This window comes from Tupaia chinensis, unplaced genomic scaffold, assembly GCF_000334495.1.
Source record: "Tupaia chinensis unplaced genomic scaffold, TupChi_1.0 Scaffold149964_2, whole genome shotgun sequence".
NCBI classification, from domain to species: domain Eukaryota; kingdom Metazoa; phylum Chordata; class Mammalia; order Scandentia; family Tupaiidae; genus Tupaia; species Tupaia belangeri.
This window is the reverse complement of record NW_006209806.1, coordinates 2,208,994-2,217,164: the sequence shown is the minus strand read 5'-3', so window position 1 is coordinate 2,217,164 and position 8,171 is coordinate 2,208,994. Positions and strand designations below refer to the sequence as shown.

At 54.3% G+C, this 8,171-nt stretch overlaps 1 non-coding gene across 1 annotated transcript; it reads right to left on the bottom strand.

The window, feature by feature from the left end:
- Nucleotides 1-7,897: 7,897 nt before the first annotated feature.
- TRNAG-UCC (transfer RNA glycine (anticodon UCC)) lies at nt 7,898-7,969 on the bottom strand. The gene has a single exon. It is a non-coding gene; the product is annotated as a tRNA-Gly (tRNA).
- Between the last annotated feature and the right edge of the window lie 202 nt (nt 7,970-8,171).

Sequence of the window (8,171 nt, the reverse complement as noted above, 5' to 3'; positions counted from 1 at the left end):
AAAGAAAGAAAAAAGAAACAGACAGGCAGGAGAAAACAGGGAACTCTCGACACGCTCCCGACAGTTTTTAGATACGACTTTAAGAATGGGCCTTGTCACAGGTGTCCCGGGGCTGCAGATCCAGGCGGGTGTGGTGGGGGGTGAGGAGGCGCAGTGGGGGCAGATCTGGGCAGGTGCGGCGTGGCGGTGGCCGTCTGGTGACCTCCGAGGGGGAGAAGCCGGGGGAGAAGCCGGGGAATCAGGCTACACCAGCGAACGTGTGGGGCTTCACGGCAGAGGCAGGAAATCTAATCAAGGTGAGGGGCAGGTCTGCTGTGGGAAATCTCCGGGGGCCGGGGCCCGGGCGTGGCAGCTAAGCTCCCGTCTGGTGGTCTGTCCTCCCCCTTGCCTGGTCCCCCCCAGCCCTGGGGCATGGCAGGTGAGGGCAGTGGGGGTGGAGGAGGAGGCAGGCAGGCAGCGATGCAGAGAGAACCAGGCGCGGGGAGAGACTGAGCCAGGCTGGACAGACAGGAGCAGAGCACGGCAGAGACAGAGAGACAGAGATGGAGAGATGGAGGCAGACTCAGAGGGAAAGAAAGACTAGGAGACAAAAAAGATGGAGACAGAGATGATGAGACAGAGATGATGTGAGACAGAGAGAGAGAGATGGAAATAGAGATGATGAGACAGAGAGAGATGGAGACAGAGATGGTGGGAGACAGAGAGAGAGATGGAGACAGAGATGATGGGAGACAGACAGAGATGATGAGGCAGAGATGGTGGGAGACAGAGAGAGAGATGGAGACAGAGATGATGGGAGACAGACAGAGATGATGAGGCAGAGATGGTGGGAGACAGAGAGAGAGATGGAGACAGAGATGATGGGAGACAGACAGAGATGATGAGGCAGAGATGGTGGGAGACAGAGAGAGAGATGGAGACAGAGATGATGGGAGACAGACAGAGATGATGAGGCAGAGATGGTGGGAGACAGAGAGAGAGATGGAGACAGAGATGATGGGAGACAGACAGAGATGATGAGGCAGAGATGGTGGGAGACAGAGAGAGAGATGGAGACAGAGATGATGGGAGACAGACAGAGATGATGAGGCAGAGATGGTGGGAGACAGAGAGAGAGATGGAGACAGAGATGATGGGAGACAGACAGAGATGATGAGGCAGAGATGGTGGGAGACAGAGAGAGAGATGGAGACAGAGATGATGGGAGACAGACAGAGATGATGAGGCAGAGATGGTGGGAGACAGACAGAGATGGTGGGAGACAGAGAGAGAGGTGGAGGAGAGAGATGGAGACAGAGATGATGAGACAGAGATGGTGGGAGACAGAGATGAAGAGACAGATACAGAGACGCAAAGCATAGAGAGATGGAAAGAGGCACAGAGTAAGAGGAGGGCCCAGAGCAGCCGGAAACAGACACCGTGACAGAGACAGGGAGACACCCGCGAGGGCAAGAGCCAGACCCTCAGACAGGAAACCACCCAGGGAGCGGCAGAGTCCAGAGCCAGCCTGGGGCCTAGGCGAGGGCGGGAGGGAGGGCGCGCCAGGCCCTGCGGGAGGCTCCTCGGTGGGTGGGGTGCAGGGGCAGTCGGCCGTCCTGGGAGGACTTCAGCGGAGAGGTCCCCAGGGGGCTGTGGGTGCACCCGTGTTTGAGGAAACCCAGAACGGGCTTCGGCAAGGCTTCCTGAGCGCCGTGGGACCCCCCAGGACCTGAGAGGTCCCGGGGAGCCTTCTCCTGTGTCGCCACCCTCCCCTGTAATTACCGGCCTTCCCACTCCCCTCCCGTCTCCTCCCTCCCTCCCTCTCCCCCCACATCGGCCTCTTTGCCATGGCTGGGGTGCACGTGTCCAAACCCCTAACCACAGACGCACATGTGGCCAACACGCGTCACACACTCACACCCATGGACACACGCGGCCTGTCGCGAGAACACGCTGCTATTCCCAGATGCACACGCGGGCGCCAGCAGACCGGGACGCCCCACCTGGCAACCCCGGGAGCAGGGGTGCTGGCCGCCAGGGGCCTCCCGGCCTCTGTCAGGGCCGCGGAGCCAGGCGGGGAGGGGCTCTGACAATCTGTTTTTTTTTAAGAATTATTTTATTTAACTTTATTTATTATTATCATTATTATTTTTCGGTTTGATCAGAGAGAGACAGAGAGAGAGAGAGAGAGAGAGGAAGTGAGAAAGCAAGCCACCAGGTCCGAGACTTGAACCGTGGTCGGCCATGTGGGAGTCCAGCACATTTAAGCACCATGCCACTTGCCGGCCCCAACAATCTGGGTTTTCAAGATTTTTTTGTTTGTTTTGTTTTATTGAGAGATTTTGCTATAGGGCAAAATCTATGGGGTTCTCAGAGAGAGAGAGAGATAGAGAGACAGAGAGCGAGAAATCATGCCCAGGGCGGAAGGCCCTCTTCTCCCTTCTCCTCCATTCTCCTCTCGGCATTTGGGGTGTACACGCACAGGCACCCAGCATGAGGTTTTTTTTTTTGAGAGATTTTCACTATAGGGCGCGTGCGCTTGCCAGACAGACAGAGACAGAGAGACAGAAAGCAAGAAATCACCCCCCAGGGGGGATGGTCAGGCTGCAATCCCTTCTCCATTCTCCTCTCGGGATCTTGGGCACGCACGTACACATGCCCGGCGTGAATTTTAAGCCACCGGGTCCGGGACGTGAACTGCAGTCGACCACGTGGGAATCCGGCAACATAGCCAGCACGCTAACTGCTGGCGCCTACCCGGCATGAATTTTAAGCCACTGGATCCGGGACTCAAACCGTGTCCGACTCCACGGGAGTCGAGCGACATAGCCATTACGCCATCTGCTGGGCCCTGGATTTGTAAGCTTTTCCAGGCTGGCCTCATGGCCTGCCGCTAAGGCCAATCCACCGCCACACAGCTTGACACACACGCCGGGTGCATGCACGTGTGTGTCCAAAATCCCAGCAGGGTGGAGGACGGGAAGGGCTGCGGGGCGGCCAGCCCTGTGACACTGCAGAGGGTCTTCATTATCTGTAGGATGACCTAGGGAAGGGCCAGCAGGCAGCTGCATCCCACGTGGCCCACCGTGGTCTGAGTCCCAATCCGGGGGGCCTTGCGTCACACTGGGCCTGGACGCGGGCTCGAAATCCCAAGAGGACGGAGGAAAAGGGTTTTCTTGCCTTTGTTTTCTCTCTGTCTCTGTCTCCTACCCTGGCGAGTACATGTATTCTATAAGAGAAAAAGAAAGCCAGTGCCACCACTTTTCTTATTTAAGTGTTTGGGAAAGGACAATGCTCCTCCCCCGTAGCGATCCAGACAGAACCCTCGGTGGACAGGGCAGGGAGCACTTTCTCATGGGACTCGTGGGATCTCTGTTTCCATCTGTCTCTGCCTGACTCTCACCCTCCTGTGCGCCACAAATGAGCTTCACAAAGTCTCCGTTCAGGCCCAGCAGGTGGTCTAGTGGTTAAGGCCCTGGACTGCCCCATGGTTGGCTGTGGTTCAAGTCCCGGACCTGGCAGCTTGACGCTCACCCCAGGCCCGTGTGCGTGCGTGCCCACAATCCCGAGAGGAAGAGAAGGGATCGCGGCACGGCCATCCCCCCCGACGGGATTTCTCACTTTCCCTCTCTCTGTTTCTCTCTGGCAAGTGCACCCACCCTAAGGCAAAAACCTAGAAAGAAAAAGAGAGAGAGAGTGAGGAAGAGAGAGGAGGGCAAGCTGACCCAGAGAGCCAGGTGGAGCCCAAAACGGAGTCCGAGAGGGCGGTGCCAGGCCCAGAGTGGGTGCCGGGCACGTCCAGGGTCATTAAAAATAAAATAAACTGACTCTGGGTGCATGTATGTGCGTGCCCAAGATCCCAGGAGGAGAGTGGAGAAGAGATTGCTGCTTGGCCATCCTCCTCGGGTGGGGCGATTTCTCATTTTCCCTGTCACTGTCTCTGTCTCTCTCCGGTGAGCACACACACCTGAAAGCAAAGACCTCTTCAAAAAAGAAGGAAGGAGGCCAGCTGGTGGCCTGGTGGTTAAGGCGGTTGGATTCCACATGGCTGACTATGGTTTGAGTCCTGGGCCTGGCAGGTTGAAAAACATGCTGAGTGTGTGTGCCCAGGGGAATAGGGGAGCCGGGCTTCAGGGTGACCCTGCCCCGCTGGGGGTGGTCTCCTCCCTCCTCTCCCTCGGGCACGCACACGCGCACTCCAGCACTTTCCAGACTGGACTTGCAGAGCGCGTCCAGAACCGGAACCGGAACCCGTGCGGAGGGCTCCTGGGAGGGCTCCCCGAGTTAGAACCGGTGGCAACCCTGCCCACTGGGAAGATGTGCTTGAGGACAAGGACACGCCGCCTGCAAACAGTGACAGTGTCTGGCTTGGAGACGCGGAGGTCCCGTCCTGCAGAAGGGACGGGTGGGAGTGAGGGGAGGGGTGGGGACGCCCTGCCCGGGAGGCGGACTGGCCGGTGCTGACACCTAGTGGACACACGGAGTTAGGCGCCGGTGCAGGGAAGACCCAAGTGGGCTGAGAGGCGGGGCAACTGGCTAGGAGTCACAAGGGTGGCCGCCCGGGAGGGCTTGGAGGACCCAGGAAACCACTTTAAAGGACTGATTTTTTTTTTAGATTTATTTTTTAATCTAATATCTATCATTATTATTATTTGGAGAGGTTTTTGCTATAGGGTGTGTGCACTCGCCAGAGAGACAGAGAGACAGAAAGCGAGAACTCACTCCCCCGGGGGGATGGCCACACCGCAATCCCTTCTCCTCCATTCTCCTCTCAGGATCACTCTCGCGTATGTGCGTGGCGTGAGCTTAAGCCATCGGGTCGGGGACTCGAACCGCGTTTGACTACATGGGAGTCCAGCAACATAGCCATTACGCTAACTGCTGGTTCTATATTATTATTATTATGGTTTTACTCTTATCAGAGAGAGGGGAAAAGGGAAAAGGAGAAAGCAAGCCGCCAGGTTTGGGATTTGAACCGTGGTCAGCCATGTGGAAGTCCAGCATCCTTAACCACCATGCCACCTGCTGGCCCCCTGGTCATAATTTTAATAGATATTTTCTGAGACTCAGGGACACAATAAGGAGGGAGGTGGAAGCCAGACAGCAGTGCAGCGGTTGCACACACGTGCTGAGAAGCTGATCCACGTGGCGAGGTTCCCGGTTCAAGTCCAGCGACCTCCCTCAGTACACCGAGCTCGTGATCCGGGACCGGCTGAGGCCAGGACTGGAGCCTGCGTCAGGACTCCATCGGGGGCATGAGCTCTCTCTCTCTCAGAAAATAAGATAAAGAAATAAAAGGGAACAAAATGGACTCGGACGATAATAATGAAACACTGCCGGGCGGGGCCGAGGGGACATTGGTAAATCATTCAGCTAACGGTACTGGCCAGGTACTGCCCGTTTGGGGCACTTAAAATTCCGAGGGCGGGGTGGCGTCGCCCTGTGGAAAAGCCAGTGGAGGCGGGAGGATGGCGACATCGAGCCCAGCTCTCTTTCTCTCTGTCTCTCTCAACGCGCACGACCTTTTGGACCGGCAGGTGACATGGTGGTTAAGGCGCTGGACTCCCACGCGGCCAACTGCGATTCGAATCCCGGCCCTGGCGGCTTGCTTTCTCACTTTCTCTCTCACACACACACACACTCTGTTCCTTTCTGGTCAAATAAAAAAAAAAATCAATACATAAATCAATAAATAAAATAGAGTTAAATAAAATACTTCTTTTTAAAAAAAACCATATGGGGGAGAAGAGGGGGCGTTCCTCCACCTGGGCTGCGGCGGGGCCCTTTGGCGTGTGAGGCGAGCGTGGTAAACCCAGCACTGGAAACCAGCGAAGTCCCCTCCTGTGCACTCTCACGTGGAGAAGGGTGCAGCCTGCGGTGGGACCGCGTGTGGGTGGTTTCCACACCCCTGAACCCGCATCACCTCGCCTGCTGAGACAGAAGCGGAAGAACCGAGCAGTGACAGCTTCCCAGCCGCACCCACCCTCACTACCTTACCATCAACGCCCCTTCCTGAAACCCTCCGATGCCAGAGCAAGTCTAGCCTGAAGCCCACCCGGCCTTTCCTGGTTCCGTTCATAGTCTGTACCTAAGCGTCACCGAAGTTCCTGCCCAGTCACCATCCTGCTGGCTGAAAGCACTTTCCATAATAAAGTGGTCTATTTACAGAACCCCGTGTGTGTGTGTGTGTGTGTGTGTGTGAGTGTGACCAGCAGGTAAAAGAAATTTGGAAGGGAAAACAAAAGCGAAAGTATAAGAGTGCACACAGAGAGGTCACTGGAACGGCTTTTCATATTTGCACTTTAGACTAGACTTTTTTTGAGAGAGAGAAGTTTTGGTATAGGGCGCGTGTGCTCGCCAGACAGAGAGAGAGAGACAGAGAGACAGAAAGCGAGAAATCACCCCTCGGGGGGATGGCCACACATTCCCTCCCACTCCATTCTCCTGGTGAGAAAGCAAGCCACCAAAGGGACCAGCAGTTAGCGTAATGGCTATGTCGCTGGACTCCCACGTAGTCAACTGTGGTTCACGTCCCGGACCTGGTGGCTTAAAATGCCCAAGATCCTGAGAGGAGAATGGAGGAGAAGGGATTGCGGTGTGACCATCCCCCCTGGGGGGTGATTTCTTGCTTTCTGTCTCTATGTCTCTCTCTGTCTGGAGAGCGCATGTGCCCTAAATCGAAAATCTCTCCAAAAAAAAAAAGATTTATCATTGTTGTTAATACTACCTTTTGCATGAGTTTTGCCCGAGAAAGACAGAGACAGATCGAGAAAGCAAGCCACCAGGTCTGGGACTCAAACCACGGCAGGCCATGTAGGAATTCCAACACCTTAGCCGCCATGCCACCTGCTGGCCCGTTAGAACAACTTTTAGTATTGTATAGTAAGTATGGCGGTGTTGGGGGTTGGCGGGTGGTGTGGTGGTTAGGGGTGCTGGTAGCTTGGTTTCTCATTTTGCTTCTGTCTCTCTCTGTCAAATTAAAAATAAATGAATGAATAAGTAAAATTAGAAAACAGTGTTATTCAGGGGCAGCAGGTGGCGTGGTGGTGAAGGGTGCTGGGCTCCCACATGGCCAGTTTCAGGTCGTGGTGCCAGACCTAGCAGCTTGCTTTCTCACTTTTCCTCTCTCTTTCTCTCTCTGTGTTACTCTCTGGTCAGATTGAAATAAAGCTAAATAAAACTAATTCTTTTAAAAAACTATGTATTTAATGTTATTTACTTTAGTTTGACCAGAGAAAGACACAGAGAGAGAAGCCAAATGAGAAAGCAAGCTACCAGGTCCGGGACTTGAACCCTGGTGGGTCATGTGGGGGGTGTCCAGCACCTTAACCACCACGGGACCTGCCGGCCCCCTAAAAGTAATTCTTTTTTTTTTTAAAATTTAATTTATGTATTTATTTCAATTTGACCAAAGAGGGACAGAGTGAGAGAGAGAGAAAGAGAGGGAAAGTGAGAAAGCACTCCTCCAGGTCCAGGACTTGAACCATGGTCAGCCATTTGGGAATCCAGCACCTTTAACCACCATGCTGCCTGCCGGCCTCCTAAAAATAATTCTCAAAAAAAATACTGTTTTGCAAAATTTCGAGCAATTGGGGCCAGACTCCCACGTGGCCACCTGTGGTTTGAGTCCCGGACCTGGAGGCTTGCTTTCTCGCTTTCCCTCTCTCTCTGTTCAAATAAAGTTAAATTAAAAAAAAATTTAATTTCAAGCAATTTCGGTTTTATATCTGCTAGTTGTGTTTTCTTTCTTTGGTTTAATCCGTGTTGAATGTGATTTCAAAGCACTGCGTAGAAATCAGGAGTCATTTTTCTGTCTTTGATTTATTTTGCATGGAAAGTGATTTCAAAGCAGTCACTAGGAATCGCGGCTTTATGACCGTCTCAGGGCATTTCCACTTTCACAACAAAAAGAGCCTCTTGCGTTGGCCGGGAATCGAACCCGGGTCAACTGCTTGGAAGGCAGCTATGCTAACCACTATACCACCAACGCCTAGGCGAGCAGTTGTTTCTTCAGGTTCCTTTAATACACGTGTCCGCGACATACGCGGGCGATACCAAGACACACGGGGGTGTCTCCCCCAGAGTCTTCCCTCCTCACCGGAAGACGTTGCCTGCCGGATGCTCGGTCGGCCGGCCCAGCCCCTCCGACGCGTCCCCCCAGCGCATTGCGCGCCTTGGTTCCGGCCTACCCG